Genomic DNA, 15,830 nt, shown 5'->3' on the forward strand with positions numbered 1-15,830 from the left:
GTTTATTAAATATATATGGGAAATGTAAAAATAAAACTGCTGTTTTGAAAACAAACAAAAAGAATAATAAACACAAAATACAAGCACTATATAAACAAAAATCACTATCCAACATATCTGTGACTGCAATAAATCACAACTGAGGCAGAATGGAGAACTTTTTTTTGCCTCTCTTGTATTGCCTTGATTAATGGATTTATTAATGTTTCGTTCTTATTGAAAAACGATATATTTTTTTTTTACATCAAAACAATGTCATGCAGACTAAAAATGCGTTTTTTTCCCTCTTTCTTATTTTTTGGGTTGACTTGTAAGCAACTCGATCAAACTGCGTCCTGTCAGCTCTGCGCCATCCTTCACGCCAACAGACAATTTAACAACATCCCAAAGCCGATTCTCTTTGCTTGTTAATTGAATCGGATTTCTTATACTTTAAAATCCACACACACACACACACGCAGACATGAAAGACAGGCCTAAAGTGTATAAGGGGTTTAGTGAAGCTAACGCGGAGATATAAAGACACACACACAGCCTTGGGCTCACTTTTTTTTACCTGTTTCTAAATCTTAAATGAAATGTTTTCACCTGCGCAATGAGGTTTTCAGAGGAAGAGGCCTGTGATCAAGTGTAAGTGTGCGTGAGTGTGTGTGTGCGTGTGTGTGTGTGTGTGTGTGTGTGTGTGTGTGTGTGTGTGTGTGTATGTGTGTGTGTGTGTGTGTGTGTGTGTGTGCGCGCGCAATTTGGATACCTTCTGCATCAGTGCGCCCAACATCCTCCACGTCAAGGTATTGTTTCGTTAGTTTGCTTCTTGTTAACTTTTTTTTTTTTAAACTGAACTGAACAAACATTTTTTTCATTTTGTTGAAAGAAAACTGTACTAAAAGCAGACCTCAAACAGGCCTATAGGCGTTTTCACGCTCAACTTTTTCGTTCATATTTTCAATATCCGACACCCCATTTTTGTGCAATTTGATTGTGACCGGCAGAAAAAAACTCGAAAAAAGTTATTCAAATATATTTTTAAAGGGTTATGTTTGGATGGTGAAAAAACAGCTGACTGGCATAAAAAAATATATAATATTTTTTTAAACCAATCTTTTCATTAGTTGGCAAACATATGTTTTTTAAGGCTATGCATTATTTCCTCTAAATAAATTCATGTTAATTATTATTTGTTCGCAGCTTTTGAGTGAATAATCTGCAAATATGACGATCACATTTATACCTATGTTTTTTTTCTCTTCTTTTTTCCTTATTTTTTTAAAGGTCAATGTGCCTTTTTTTATTATCATTAATGCATGGCCATGCTTTGTGTTTTTTTTTTTTTGTAAAGCAATTCATTATGCGCACAATGACTGATTGTCTATTTAAATGTCGGCGCTAGGACCCAGAGTACACGCAAATTAGGGACGGCAAGCACTAAGAGGCTTACAACCTAATCTATACTCGCACAGAAAAACACACAAAAAACACACACAAACACACACAAAGTATTTCATAAATATCTATTTTTCCAACACGCACACACAGCAAAATAACTGTGTTTTTATTTATAGTTTTCATTTTCTCCAAACTCTTTGTTGACCTTATGGTGCCTTAATTCCACTCTCTCATGCAATTTGCCCATCAGCACGTCCTTCAGTGAACTAAGCACAAACATTTCATGTCAAAAGCAGTAAAAAAAAAAAAAAAAAAAAAAAACACACTGCAGACAACCGAATGAAGGGGATACTTATTCAACAGCCACACATGTCACACTAAAGCATGCTTTCCAACCTTTCATATATATATATATATATATATATATATATATATATATATATATATATATATATACTGTAAAATGTTCACATGAAATTACTGGCTATTAATTGCATTTATTCACAGTAACATTTCCTGTAATTTACTGGGAAATATATTTACAGGAATTTATTGTATAAAGACAGTGCTGCAGTTTTAGGGTAATTACAATAAAGTTGTCACGTCACAGTTGTAGTTTTATACTTATAAGTTTGCAACATAATAGACAAACCAGTTTAATTGTACTTTTATTTATTGTGGGATTACAGTATCGTTATTTTTTTTTTATTACAGTATTGTGAAATAACAATTAGTTGATGTGTTTTTGTCATTACAGTGTTTTACTGTGTAAAAAACAAAAAAATACTGGTAAATGCTGAGAAATCCTGGTATTTTTACAGTCCCCAAACTTTTTGACTCAGGGGATGCCTTGGGTTGAAAAAATCTGGCCGGGGGCCGGGAAGTGCTCAATACCGGGGTAGAGCAGAATATATATATATATATACAAAATTAGGTCAGGAATAAAAATATAAATGTCTGTGTGTGTATATATACAGTATATATATATATATATATGTATGTATCTGTATATGTTGCATGTATGTTTTATATATACAAACCCCGTTTCCATATGAGTTGGGAAATTGTGTTAAATGTAAATATAAACGAAATACAATGATTTGCAAATCCTTTTCAGCCCATATTCAATTGAATATGCTACAAAGACAACATATTTGATGTTCAAACTGATAAACATATTTTTTTTTTTTTGCAAATAATCATTAACTTTAGAATTTGATGCCATCAACACGTGACAAAGAAGTTGGGAAATGTGGCAATAAATACTGATAAAGTTGAGGAATGCTCATCAAACACTTATTTGGAACATCCCACAGGTGTGCAGGATAATTGGGAACAGGTGGGTGCCATGATTGGGTATAAAAGCAGCTTCCATGAAATGCTAAGTGATTCACAAACAAAGATGGGGCAAGGGTCACCACTTTGTAAGCAAATTGTCGAACAGTTTTAGAACAAAATTTCTCAACGAGCTATTGCAAGGAATTTAGGGATTTTACCATCTACGGTCCGTAAAATCATTTAAAGATTCAGAGGATCTGGAGAAATCACAGCACGTGAACAATGAAATTACGGACTTTTGATCCCTCAGGCGGTACTGCATCAAAAACCGACATCAGTGTGTAAAGGATATCACCACATGGGCTCAGGAACAATTCATAAAACCACTGTCAGTAACTACAGTTGGTCGCTACATCTGTAAGTGCAAGTTAAAACTGTACTATGCTAAGCCAAACCCATTTATCAACAATATCCTGAAACGCCGCCGGCTTGGCTGGGCCCGAGCTTACCTAAGATGGACTGATGCAAAGTGGAAAGGTGTTCTGTGGTCTGACAAGTCCACATTTCAAATTATATTTGGAAACAGAGGATGTGGTGTCCTCCAGAACAAAGAGGAAAAAAAACATTCGGATTGTTATAGGCGCAAAGTTCAAAAGCCAGCATCTGTGATGGTATGGGGGTGTATTAGTGCCCAAGGCATGGGTAACTTACACATCTGTGAAGGCACCATTAATGCTGAAAGGTCCATACAGGTTTTGGAGCAACATATGTTGTCATCAAAGCAACGTTATCATGGACGCCCCTGCTTATTTCAGCAAGACAAGTGTTACAACAGTGTGGCTTCCTAAAAAAAGAGTGCGGGTACTTTCCTGGCCCGCCTGCAGTCCAGACCTGTCTCCCATCGAAAATGTGTGGCGCATTATGTAGCGTAAATTACGACAGCGAACACCCAAGATCGTTGAACGACTGAAGGTCTACATAAAACAAGAATGGGAAAGAATTCCACTTTCAAAGCTTCAACAATTAGTTTCTTCAGTTCCCAAACGTTTACTGAGTGTTGTTAAAAGAAAATGTGATGTAACACAGTGGTGAACATGCCCTTTCCCAATTACTTTGGAACGTGTTGCAGCCATGAAATTCTAAGTGAATTACTATTTGCAAAAAAAAGTAAAGTTTATGAGTTTGAACATCAAATATCTTGTCTTCAACTGAATATGGGTTGAAAATGATTTGCAAATCATTGTATTCCGTTTATATTTACATCTAACTCAATTTCCCAACTCATATGGAAATGTATATATATATATATATATCCATCCATCCATCCATTTTCTGCCGCTTATTCCCGTTCGGGGTCGCGGGGGGCGCTGGCGCCTATCTCAGCTACAATCGGGCGGAAGGCGGGGTACACCCTGGACAAGTCGCCACCTCATCGCAGGGCCAACACAGATAGACAGACAACATTCACACTCACATTCACACACTAGGGCCAATTTAGTGTTGCCAATCAATATATATATATATATATATATATATATATATATATATATATATATATATATATATATATATATATATATATATTGATTGATTGATTGATTGATTGATTGAAACTGTTATTAGTAGATTGCACAGTACAGTACATATTCCGTACAATTGACCACTAGATGGTAACACCCAAATAAGTTTTTCAACTTGTTTAAGTCGGGGTCCACGTTATATATAAATATATATATACACGGCTAAGAGACACAGAGAGTAACAAACAGTAGAAACTGGATTAGAAAGGATAGATTTCAATCAATCAATTTAAAAAAATTAATAATAAAAAAAATAACAAATTGGGGACTTCTTGGCAGGCCGGATTTTGGACGGTGGTGGCCCGCGGGCCGTAGTTTGGGCCCCCTAGTGTAGTGTGTATTGCTGTTATTTGGTCTTTGTAATTTTTCAATACACACACATGAAGTCAAAACCCAACACAATCTGTGCACCGATGCTGGTTTTGGTGTTAAAAACAGTTTCCCTAATCATTTTTTTTTTCCAGAACTGTCCCATATTTTTAGAGAATGTAATAATTTGTGTGTTATTGATTTATCCGGCCAAGCACCAAAAGTGTCGCAGCTGTTAAGCAGCACCTCCGACATGACAATGTTCGATAACCACATATTTCTATTTCTGCGTGGTGATTATAGTGCAGCGTGTTTGAGTGTGTGACACACACACACACACGCGCGCACACACACACACACACACGCACACGCACACACACACACACACACACACGCACACAGTTCAGCCGATTTATCATAATATGCTTTATCTGAAAAGTAAGTATCTTACCTCGGGATAAAGGGAGGAAAGAGGGGTTTGTGGCCAGATTGACAGAGGAAGTGTGGATGGAGAGAATGGAGCCGCTGGCTGGGACGGACACGGGGACTTTTTTTTATTTTTATATTTTTGGCGGGATCGAACGCACTTCACGAGGTAAATATACATGCACGTGTGGCGGGTAAACGAGGGAAGGCCGCTTCTTGGTGAGAGCGTGGGAGTGGGGAGAGAGACCACGCACGGAGCTTGAGGGGGAGACTGGGAAGGATGTATGGGCGAGAGGTATGCGAGGAAGGGGAAGGGAATAAGGGAGAGGGGTGAGGAAGGGGTGGCGTGGGAGGGGCATTGGCGTACACGCAGTTCACGCCGTCATAGGCGCCGAACCCGTGGGTGCTTCGTGGCCCCGAGCACCCACGGACAATGCCGAGCACCCACGTGGAATTAATGGCAACTTTCTGTATTTAATTAATTTTTGAAGAATTAATTTGAATGATGTTTTTTTTTTGTGGCGAGTTTGGTGCGCTTTTAAAAAAAATAATAAAATAGGACACAATGCATTTGATTTACAATAAACAAAGCCTGACCAATATATATTTTTTTTAATAATGAATTAATAATAATGATAATATACAAATCCAGTTACCATATGAGTTGGGAAATTGTGTTAGATGTAAATATAAACAGAATACAATGATTTGCAAATCCTTTTCAACCCATATTCAAGTAAATGCACTACAAAGACTAGATTTATGATGTTCAAACTCATAAACTTTGTTTTTTTTTTTGCAAATAATAATTAACTTAGAATTTCCTGGCTGCAACACGTGCCAAAGTAGTTGGGAAAGGGCATGTTCACCACTGTGTTACATCACCTTTTCTTTTAACAACACTCAATAAACGTTTGGGAACTGAGGAAACTAATTGTTGAAGCTTTGAAAGTGGAATTCTTTCCCATTCTTGTTTTATGTAGAGCTTCAGTCGTTCAACAGTCCTGGGTCTCCGCTGTCGTATTTTACGCTTCATAATGCGCCACACATTTTCGATGGAAGACAGGTGTGGACTGCAGGCGGACCAGGAAAGTACCTGCATTCTTTTTTTACGAAGCCACGCTGTTGTAACACGTGCTGAATGTGGCTTGGCATTGTCTTGCTGAAATAAGCAGGGGCGTCCATGAAAAGGACGGCAGCATATGTTGTTCCAAAACCTGTATGTACCTTTAATAGTGCCTTCACAGATTTTTAAGTTACCCATGCCTTGGGCATTAATGCAGCCCCATACCATCACAGATGCTGGCTTTTCAACTTTTCGTTGATAACAGTCTGGATGGTTCGCTTCCCCTTGTGTCCGGATGACATAATGTCGGATATTTTCAAAAACAATCTGAAATGTGGACTCATCAGACCACAGAACACTTTTTCACTTTGCATCAGTCCATCTTAGATGATCTCGGGCCCAGAGAAGCCGGCGGCGTTTCTGGATGTTGTTGATAAATGGCTTTCGCTTTGCATATTAGAGCTTCAACTTCTACTTACAGTTGTAGCGACTAACTAGTGACAGTGTTTTTTTGAAGTTTTCCTAAGCCCATGTGGTGATATCCTTTCGAGATTGATGTCGTTTTTTGATACAGTGCCGTCTGAGGGATCGAAGGTCACAGTCATTCAATGTTGGTTTCCGGCCATGCTGCTTACGTGGAGTGATTTCTCCAGATTCTCTGAACCTTTTGATGATATTATGCACCATAGATGTTGAAATCCCTTAATTTCTTGCAATTGCACTTTGAGAAACGTTGTTCTTAAACTGTTTGACTATTTGCTTACGCAGTTGTGGACAAAGAGGTGTACCTCGCCCCATCCTTTCTTGTGAAAGACTGAGCATTTTTTGGGATGCTGTTTTTATACCCAATCATGGCACCCACCTGTTCCCAATTAGCCTGCACACCTGCGGGATGTTCCAAATAATTGTTTGATGAGCATTCCTCAACTTTATCAGTATTTATTGCCACCTATCCCAAATTCTTTTTCATGTGTTGCCGGCATCAAATTCTAAAGTAATGATTATTTGCAAAAAAAAAAAAAAATGTTTATCAGTTTGAACATCAAACATGTTGTCCTTGTACCATATTCAACTGAATATGAGTTGAAAAGGATTTGCAAATCATTGTATTCCGTTTATATTTACATCCAACACAATTTCCCAACTCATATGGAAAAGGAGTTTGTATGATATAATAAGCATTACATGATATAGATCTATAAAATAAAAAAAACATATGATATAATAATAAACCCGGCATTGCTTTTTTTTGTACACACTGCAGACAACCGAATGAAGGGCATACTTATTCAACAGCCATACATGTCACACTAAAGCATACTTGCCAACCTTACATATATATATATATATATATATATATATATATATATATATATATAAAATCCATCCATGAATGAGTAAATCCGTTCAGCCACCGTGTTCAATGGAGATGTCTGATCTACAAAATTTGCAGGCAGCATACCCTTTCCTTTTTGAGCTGTCCTGGATGAACTGAAATTATTTTTTTCCAATAATTTTGGAACTTGCAAGCATACTTCTTCTTCTTACTCGTCGGCGCCATGTCTTTTCTTCGTTCTTCTGCTTCGTCTCTGTTTTGTTTTTGGACATTACTACTTGCAGCAGTTTTGAAGCAATGCATGATGGAAATCCGGATGTTGTGTGTCAGTGTATTAACGTGCCGGCTGGAATAAACACACGCTGGGAAATAGCTCCGTGCATGCCTACTTTATGGGTTATAGATAAACCTATGGATAACGGAGATATATATAATAGTGACCTTTTGAAGTTGTAGAGGACGTTAAAGGTAGTGCCTTTAAGACATGCCCCCAATATTGTTGTCCGGGTAGAAATCGGGAGAAATTCGGGAGAATGGTTGTACCGGGAGATTTTCGGGAAGGGGCACTGAAATCCGGGAATCTCCCAGGAAAATCGAAAGGGTTGGCAAGTATGCACTAAGGATGGCAGTATGAACGCCAACACTGTCATAAACGTGTGTTCCATCTAGTGAAACCACACTAAACAACAATGACAAACACATTTTGGAAGAATGTTTGCATGCAACACAACATAAACACTACAGAACAAATTCCCAGAACTCCCTGCAGCACCAACTCTTTCCGGATGCTACAACATAAACAAACGCCATTGTTGGATCTACACCTAACATCCACTGTAATTATACCATGTACAATAGCGTATTTAGTCGATACTACTACGATTTACATCGATCATTTTTAACATCACAAAATTTTCTTTCATTTAAAAAAAATCATATTATGTTTATAAACTCAGGAAATATGTCCCTTGACACATGAGGAGTTTGAATATGACCAATGTATGATACTGTAAATACTTGGTATCGGATTGATACCCAAATTTGTGGTATCATCCAAAATTAATGTAAAATATCAAACAACAGAAGAACAAGTGATTATTACATTTTAACAAAAGTGTAGATAGAACATGTTAAAAGAGAAAGTAAGCAGATATTAACAGTAAATGAACAAGTAGAATAATAATTCATTTTCTGCCACTTGTTCTTAAAAATTTTGACGAAATAATAGAATGGAAAATGACACAATATGTTACTGCATACATCAGCAGCTTAATTAGGAGCCTTTGTTGGTTTACTTACCACTATAAGACAAATTGTCTTGTAAGTTCACTATTTTATTTGAGGACAAACTTGCAATAAGAAACATATGTTTAATGTACTGTAAGATGTTTTGTTAAAACAAAGCTGATAATGAAATTTGGGGATAAGTTGATTGGCAACACTAAATTGGCCCTAGTGTGTGAATGTGAGTGTGAATGTTGTCTGTCTATCTGTGTTGGCCCTGCGATGAGGTGGCGACTTGTCCAGGGTGTACCACGCCTTCCGCCCGATTGTAGCTGAGATAGGCGCCAGCGCCCCCCGCGACCCCGAAAGGGAATAAGTGGTAGAAAATGGATGGATGGATGACATTTTTTTGTGGTCCTCTTTATTTAGTTAAGTACCGAAAAGTACCGAAATACTTTTGGTACGGGAACCAAAATATTGGTATCGGGACAACACTAATACCCACACACGGAGCATCCACTGGCAGAAATGTAGATCGGCACCTATGCACACCGGGGTGCACTTTTGTTGCCATACAATTTGCTATTTAGGTGTCTTTGGTTCTAAAGTGTGGTATAGGAGGATTCCACTGTGTGAGGCAGAACCTGCATGTGTCCACAGTTAAAGTTAAAGTACCAACGACAGTCACACACACACTAGGTGTGGTGAAATTCCATCCATCCATTATCTACCGCTTATCCCCTTTGGGGTCGCGGGGGGCGCAAAATTATCCTCTGCATTTCACCCATCCCCTGAGGGGAGCAGTGAGCATCAGCGGGTAGTCATTTGGTTATTGACCCCCCGATTCCAACCCTTGTTGCTGAGTACCAAGCAGGGAGGTAATGGGTCCCATTTTCTATCGTCTTTGGTATAGGCGCCAATCCCGTAGGTGCTTCGGAGCCCGAGCATCCATGGACAATGCCAAGCACCCACGTGGGATTGATGGCAACTTTCAATATTCAAAATAATTTTTGAAAAATCAATTTTGTTGTTAATTTTGTGTCGAGTTTGGTCACAAATCATATTGGATATTTACTTCGCTGAATATCTTTTTAATAAACACTCACTGGTAGAATTGTAGATCGGCGCCTATGGTCTTTGGTATGACTCGGCTGGGGTTTGAACTAATGACTTTCCAGTCTCGAGGGCAGCCGCTCTAACCACAAGGCCAATGGGTAGGTTAGATCTGACATGGGAATGACTGCATGCCGCCCCCTCAAGTTTCATTAGAAAGAGTGAATGGACAATTGAACTTCACACATTGGTGTGAAAATACAAATACAAATATTTTTTTGCGAAATCAGACTGATTTAGTGCATGGAAACGTATTGATTGGCACACAAGCTTGTGAATAGTTCATCTGCGTTAGCCCCTATTAAAACAATATCACTAATACTTGGTGAATATTTATTGGGTTTTATAGGCAGAATAGATGTGCTTCGTTGTAAGCGGACTTTTATTTACGAGTTAAAATGCATTAAAAAATATCATCTATAATAATGATTGTGAACGATTGGCAGTTTTCCTTAAAGTCTTCGAACAGTTATGAAATTATAAAATTATTTTGCTGTATAGAATATATGTCTAATATTTTTTTTTATTTCCGATCGCCTAAATAATTTGACACACAGGGATTCCCGTCTGTCCATCCCCATGCGAAAAATAGTGCGAGCAAAACATTGATGAATGTTTATAAGTCATATTGCGCATCCCAAATAATTCTGTTTGCAAGTTCTCCTTCCATATTGTGTTTTTTTTTCTAATCAGCATTTATTCTGCATATTAATAAAGACAGACGCAAAAAGGATTGCACGCCTTATTCTTTTCATTTAACAGACGCAATCCACTTTTTAGATCAGCTTTGTGTGTGCTAACAATTTTGCACATGTTTTAGTACATGCAAACTCTCAGTAAATATCGCTGATACTGGACCTGCATTATCGGATCCGTACGGAAACGTGTGATATCGGCAGCCACAGATAATAACACTGCTAACTAACAACCAGCGAGATGAATAAATATGTGTTTTACTGTAAAGGAAGTCCAAGCATGTTGCATGAGTAAATACTGTATATAGAACCTGTCTGTACGTGTGAGAGTCCATTTAGAAGGATTTAGAGATGTGAGCTAAAAAGGTCTGATATCGCTTACATAAGGATAAGTGGACTATATGTGAGTAGCTTTTGAATGCATTAGTACTCTACAGCGGAGGTGCCATATGGTGCTATTTAATATAAATGTATGTATATATGTATGTATCTATATATATATATATATACACACACACATATATATAAATGTATATATTTACACATGTACAGTATATATGTATATATATATATACACATGTATTTATAAACACATGTAGATATATGTATATTTATACACATGTGTATATATAGTATATATATATATATATATTTATATTTATATATGTATATATATATATATACTGTATATATATACACATATATATGCATATATGTATATATACACATGTATGTATATATATATATATGTATGTATATATATAGAGATGTATATATATTTTTATACATACACGTGTGTGTATATATATACATATATACACATGTATATATATATATATATATATATTTACACACTCATGTATACCTATATATAGACATGTATATATATATATATATATATATATATATATATATGTTTATATACATACACATGTGTGTATATATATATATATATATATATATATATATATGTATATATACATATGTATATATTTATAGATATACATATGTATATATGTATATATTTATGTTTATATACATACACATGTGTATGTATGTATATATATATATATATATACATATACACATGTATACATATATAGACATGTATATATATGTTTATATATATATAGACATGTGTATATGTATATATAGATACATATGTATATCTATATATCTATCTATATATATATATATATATAGATATGTTATGATAAATGTTAGATATGATAGATATGTATATATATCTAATATTTTTTATTTACATTATTCCTCCTCAACTGCAACAAGTTGCTTGTACACACTCACACACACCCACACACACGCACACACACGCACGCACACACACACACACACACACACACACACACACACACACACACACCTGTTATTTTTTTGACTTCGGAGTTATGTTAGTTCTTGCGTCAGTGCCCTCAGGGAGGATCCTCACAAAATGCGAGCGTAGCATTTTGATCAATTTCACAGAGTGTAGCCCCCCTGTTGTGTGCTTGTGTGTGTCCTGCTGCCTGCTGGGGGTAGACAGATCTCTAATCCACTGCAGACAGCAGCAGGTGGGGGTCAATGTGTGTGTGTGTGTGTGTGTGTGTGTGTGGGAGGGGGGGCGCACATCATTTAGCCCCCTCCTGACCAATGTCTACGGCTTTGGCAAAGAACACCTGTTCATGTCTCCATTCTTATACACTTAAAAGAAGTAATTGACTTTTTTTTTTTTTTAACTAATTTTAATTACACACATTGGCCACGACATTAGGTACAACAACAATTGAGTTTATAAGAAAACTAGGGATTTACAATATAATTGTAATAGTTTGTGTTAATTATGGCATTTAATGACTGCGTTAAAGAAGCACTGGTATGCATGTGTTCCGCTAGTGTGTGTGCAGCGCTGGGTGAAGTGTGAGTGCACCATACCCGTCTCTTGCACACACACACACACACACACACACACCTGCACCTGCACCCCCATCAGCCCATATGGCAGTAGACAGCAGTAGTAATCATGGAAGTGGAGCAACAGGCCTTGAGCTTCGCTAATCCCCAGCCTCACTCCGACACGTGCCACACTGATGCAAACCGCACGCACACACACACACACACACTGCAAGGGCTGACGATAAACAAAACACAAATGCAATACATTTAAAATGGAATATTGTATTTTTTGCATGAGTATCTACATGTACACAATGACCAGCTAATGCACACACTCTTTTTAAGCATTATTCACACTGACTTGCCACCACGGTCGCCACCAAGTGTGTTCCATTCCCTTCAACAATATTGTGCACATTCATCCAAACTTCATTAATTGTGTTTTTTCTTTTTAATGAGAAAAATCACCCCGTACACCAAAAGCATTCCTTCTCACCCATGCCGCACAAAGAGTCAAACACACAACACGTAGGCCATACACACAAAACCCCTTTAAGTGTGACGCAAAAGGAGACAAGGCAACAATGGTTCTCTTATTGTTAATTGGCCGTTTAATCCCGAGGAATGCGTCTGATTAGTACACGCCGGTGGGTCGGGGTCTTGCTCAACGCTCACAATCGCCTCACAATGGACGGGCTGTAAGAGAGATCTGGGAGCAGGCGCATACACACACACACACATACACAGCCACACACACACGCGTGGCTGCATACTCCATGACACACACACACATTAAGGTGCACAAACACAAAAAACACAATGGAGCGTCAGTATGTGTCAGGTGTTTCCATAAATTGGAGTTAGCATCCAGTGGCGTTTTCAATAGGGGCCACATTGGGGGGGGCCTTCCGTAAGGGGGCACCGCAAGGATGAGGGGGACAAAAAAAAATTTGACATGACATGTCTCCTTACAGATCAGCATTTGGTAACAACGATGGAGAAGAGAGGGAAAAATTTATTTGTTGAAGCGTGAAAGAAAGTTATACAGTGGTACCTTGGTTTTTGTACGCTCCACTTTCCGCAAGATTTGAGTTTTCCACGAAAATAATCGCCAAAGGTATGCCAGTTTTTGTATATTGTCTCCGTCACCAAACATTGCACGTAACAATTAAGCTTAAGATTGAATGTCCAGACAATATGCAATGAGCCGGTGCTTGGATCATGGCATATTCTGGTTTTGTTCTCTTTGTATATCACATCCTGTTTGTTATTTGACTTCCTTAGTTCCTGGTGGCTCTTCCTGTTTTGTTTCCGTTGCCATAGTAACTGTGACAGTCTCTTACTGTCGTCGCTCGGGTTCAGTGGACCACCAAGGAAGGACATCTCTTTAGCAGGTTTGACTTCTTTATTTTGCAATAAAGCTTGGCTGCAGTTTGGATCGCTTTTCAGCTCCTTCCTCCACTGCTCGTTTGCCGGTCGCTTTTCAGCCGCCGTCGTCGTTGTCGTCGTCTGCTTTCTGTCGCTCTTGCTCTTCACGCACTGCATCTGCTGTGGACACTCCAACTCCTTCTCTGATCTCTCCTCCTTCTCCCCTTTTATACAGCAGGAGGAGATGAGTTAATGGTGTGCAGGTGGGTGTGCCACGCACCTGATTTAGTTTGTGGAGGCATTGCTCCCAGCAAGCCCCGCCTCTCCACTCCACCGCATCCTCCGCCTCCTTGCCGCCATCTCGGGCAGGGCAGCGTCGGCCCGTTGGCTCCGCCTCTCCACAGTAACGTATTAGTGTTACCAGAAAGCTAGAACGCGATGACCACTCGTGATGTAAAAAGCCGCCTTGAAAACAGTAAATACGTTTTATAAATGAAGTTTTCCTGAACCTAATAAGATGCCTAGACAAGCTGTGGAAATAGATCAACTTGTTTGTTTGCTATAATAGACTCTGGACGTAAACACATATTCTGCTTTACAATTTACATACATGCACTAAAGTCTGAAAATATTCAAACTCTGCACAAATGTGGAGTTCAAGGGACTTTCATTTACCGAATGTTAAAAAAAAATGTTTTTTTGTTTGTTTGTTTTTTGTTGTTGTTTGTTTGGTTTGTATTTTGTCCTGTCCAGCTTCTCAGGCAAATCATATAGTTGAGCCCATATCGGCAGTTCAGATTTAATTTACAAAAGAGAAGTTTAGGATAATTCTCTTGTTGCCTTATTTGTATTTGACTTTATCAAATGTATGTATATTATCATTTGGTGCAGCCGGGCCGGAGTAGGAGGGGATAGAAAGAGAAAAAAGGAGGACAGAGGGGGAAATTGTGGTGACAAGAGGGGGATTAGACAGAGAGACAAAAACAACAACAGCAAACACAACAATAACATCAACAACAAAAACAACAATAGGGCAACATCAGCACATAGATATATACAAATATGATGGTAAAAGTGATAGCAAAGAAGCAGTTAGCGAAATAAATAACAATACAGAAATGACAATGAGCATTTTTACACCACAAATGGAGCATTACAAATACCAATAGAAATAGCACTATAGATAATGAACAATACCAGTATTTTTTCTCTATTATCAACAATACAGTTGTTCAAATACAACAATAAATATATATATGTAATGATAACGAGAGATAACAAATTAATACCGAAAAATGGAGGGCAAGAAAGAGAACCAACCTATATTAACCTTGTAGATCGTTATAGTAACAATAGGTTAAGCTTTGTCAGTGTGCCATGTGTTACCCATTTTCCCCTAGGGCAACGTTAATATATGTTTGATGAAACGTAATTATGTGCATGAGTGTATATATGTATATGTACTTGTGTATATGTATGTTTGTACAGTGAATGTATATGTACAGTATGTGTGTATGTTAAAAAAGAATGTTAAAAAAGTTGCATCATATGAATGAACATGTTTTGTCATTCTCATTGCTTTGTACATTTTGCTAAATATTCCTGATCTGATCAGAATCAGAATCAGAAATACTTTATTAATCCCTGAGGGGAAATTACAATTTTCATGCAATCTTTTGGACAATTCTAAAGGATCCTGGCAACGTCCAGCAAAAATCTAGAGCAGGGTTACCCAATTTGAGAGCAAAGTTTCAAATTTGGTTGGCTACATTGCAACAGGTATCCTCAAACTGCGTCTCCATCTAGTGGTATGCCAGAAAATCAATTAATTAAATATTCCAACAGGGTGTTACTGTTCAAACTGTGTGTAATATTACAGTGGCCAACATTTTTCAAATATACTTGATAAATAAAACCTCTGCCTTGTTTTTTAATAAACATGTGGACCTAATACGCTACTGAATTTTAATCATGGTGGAACTTGGAGAGCTAAGTTTTATCTGAGGAGGTACTCGGTGAAATAAGTTTCAGAACCATTGCATGATAACATTTACATCACATAAAAGCTGTGGGATCAAAAATAAGTGAAAAATGCTGCAAATGCCAAAAACAGCTGAAATACTGCAAGTTGACAGAACATTGCAGACCTTTAGTCAGAC

This window comes from Nerophis ophidion, linkage group LG13 (genome assembly GCF_033978795.1).
Source record: "Nerophis ophidion isolate RoL-2023_Sa linkage group LG13, RoL_Noph_v1.0, whole genome shotgun sequence".
NCBI lineage: Eukaryota > Metazoa > Chordata > Actinopteri > Syngnathiformes > Syngnathidae > Nerophis > Nerophis ophidion.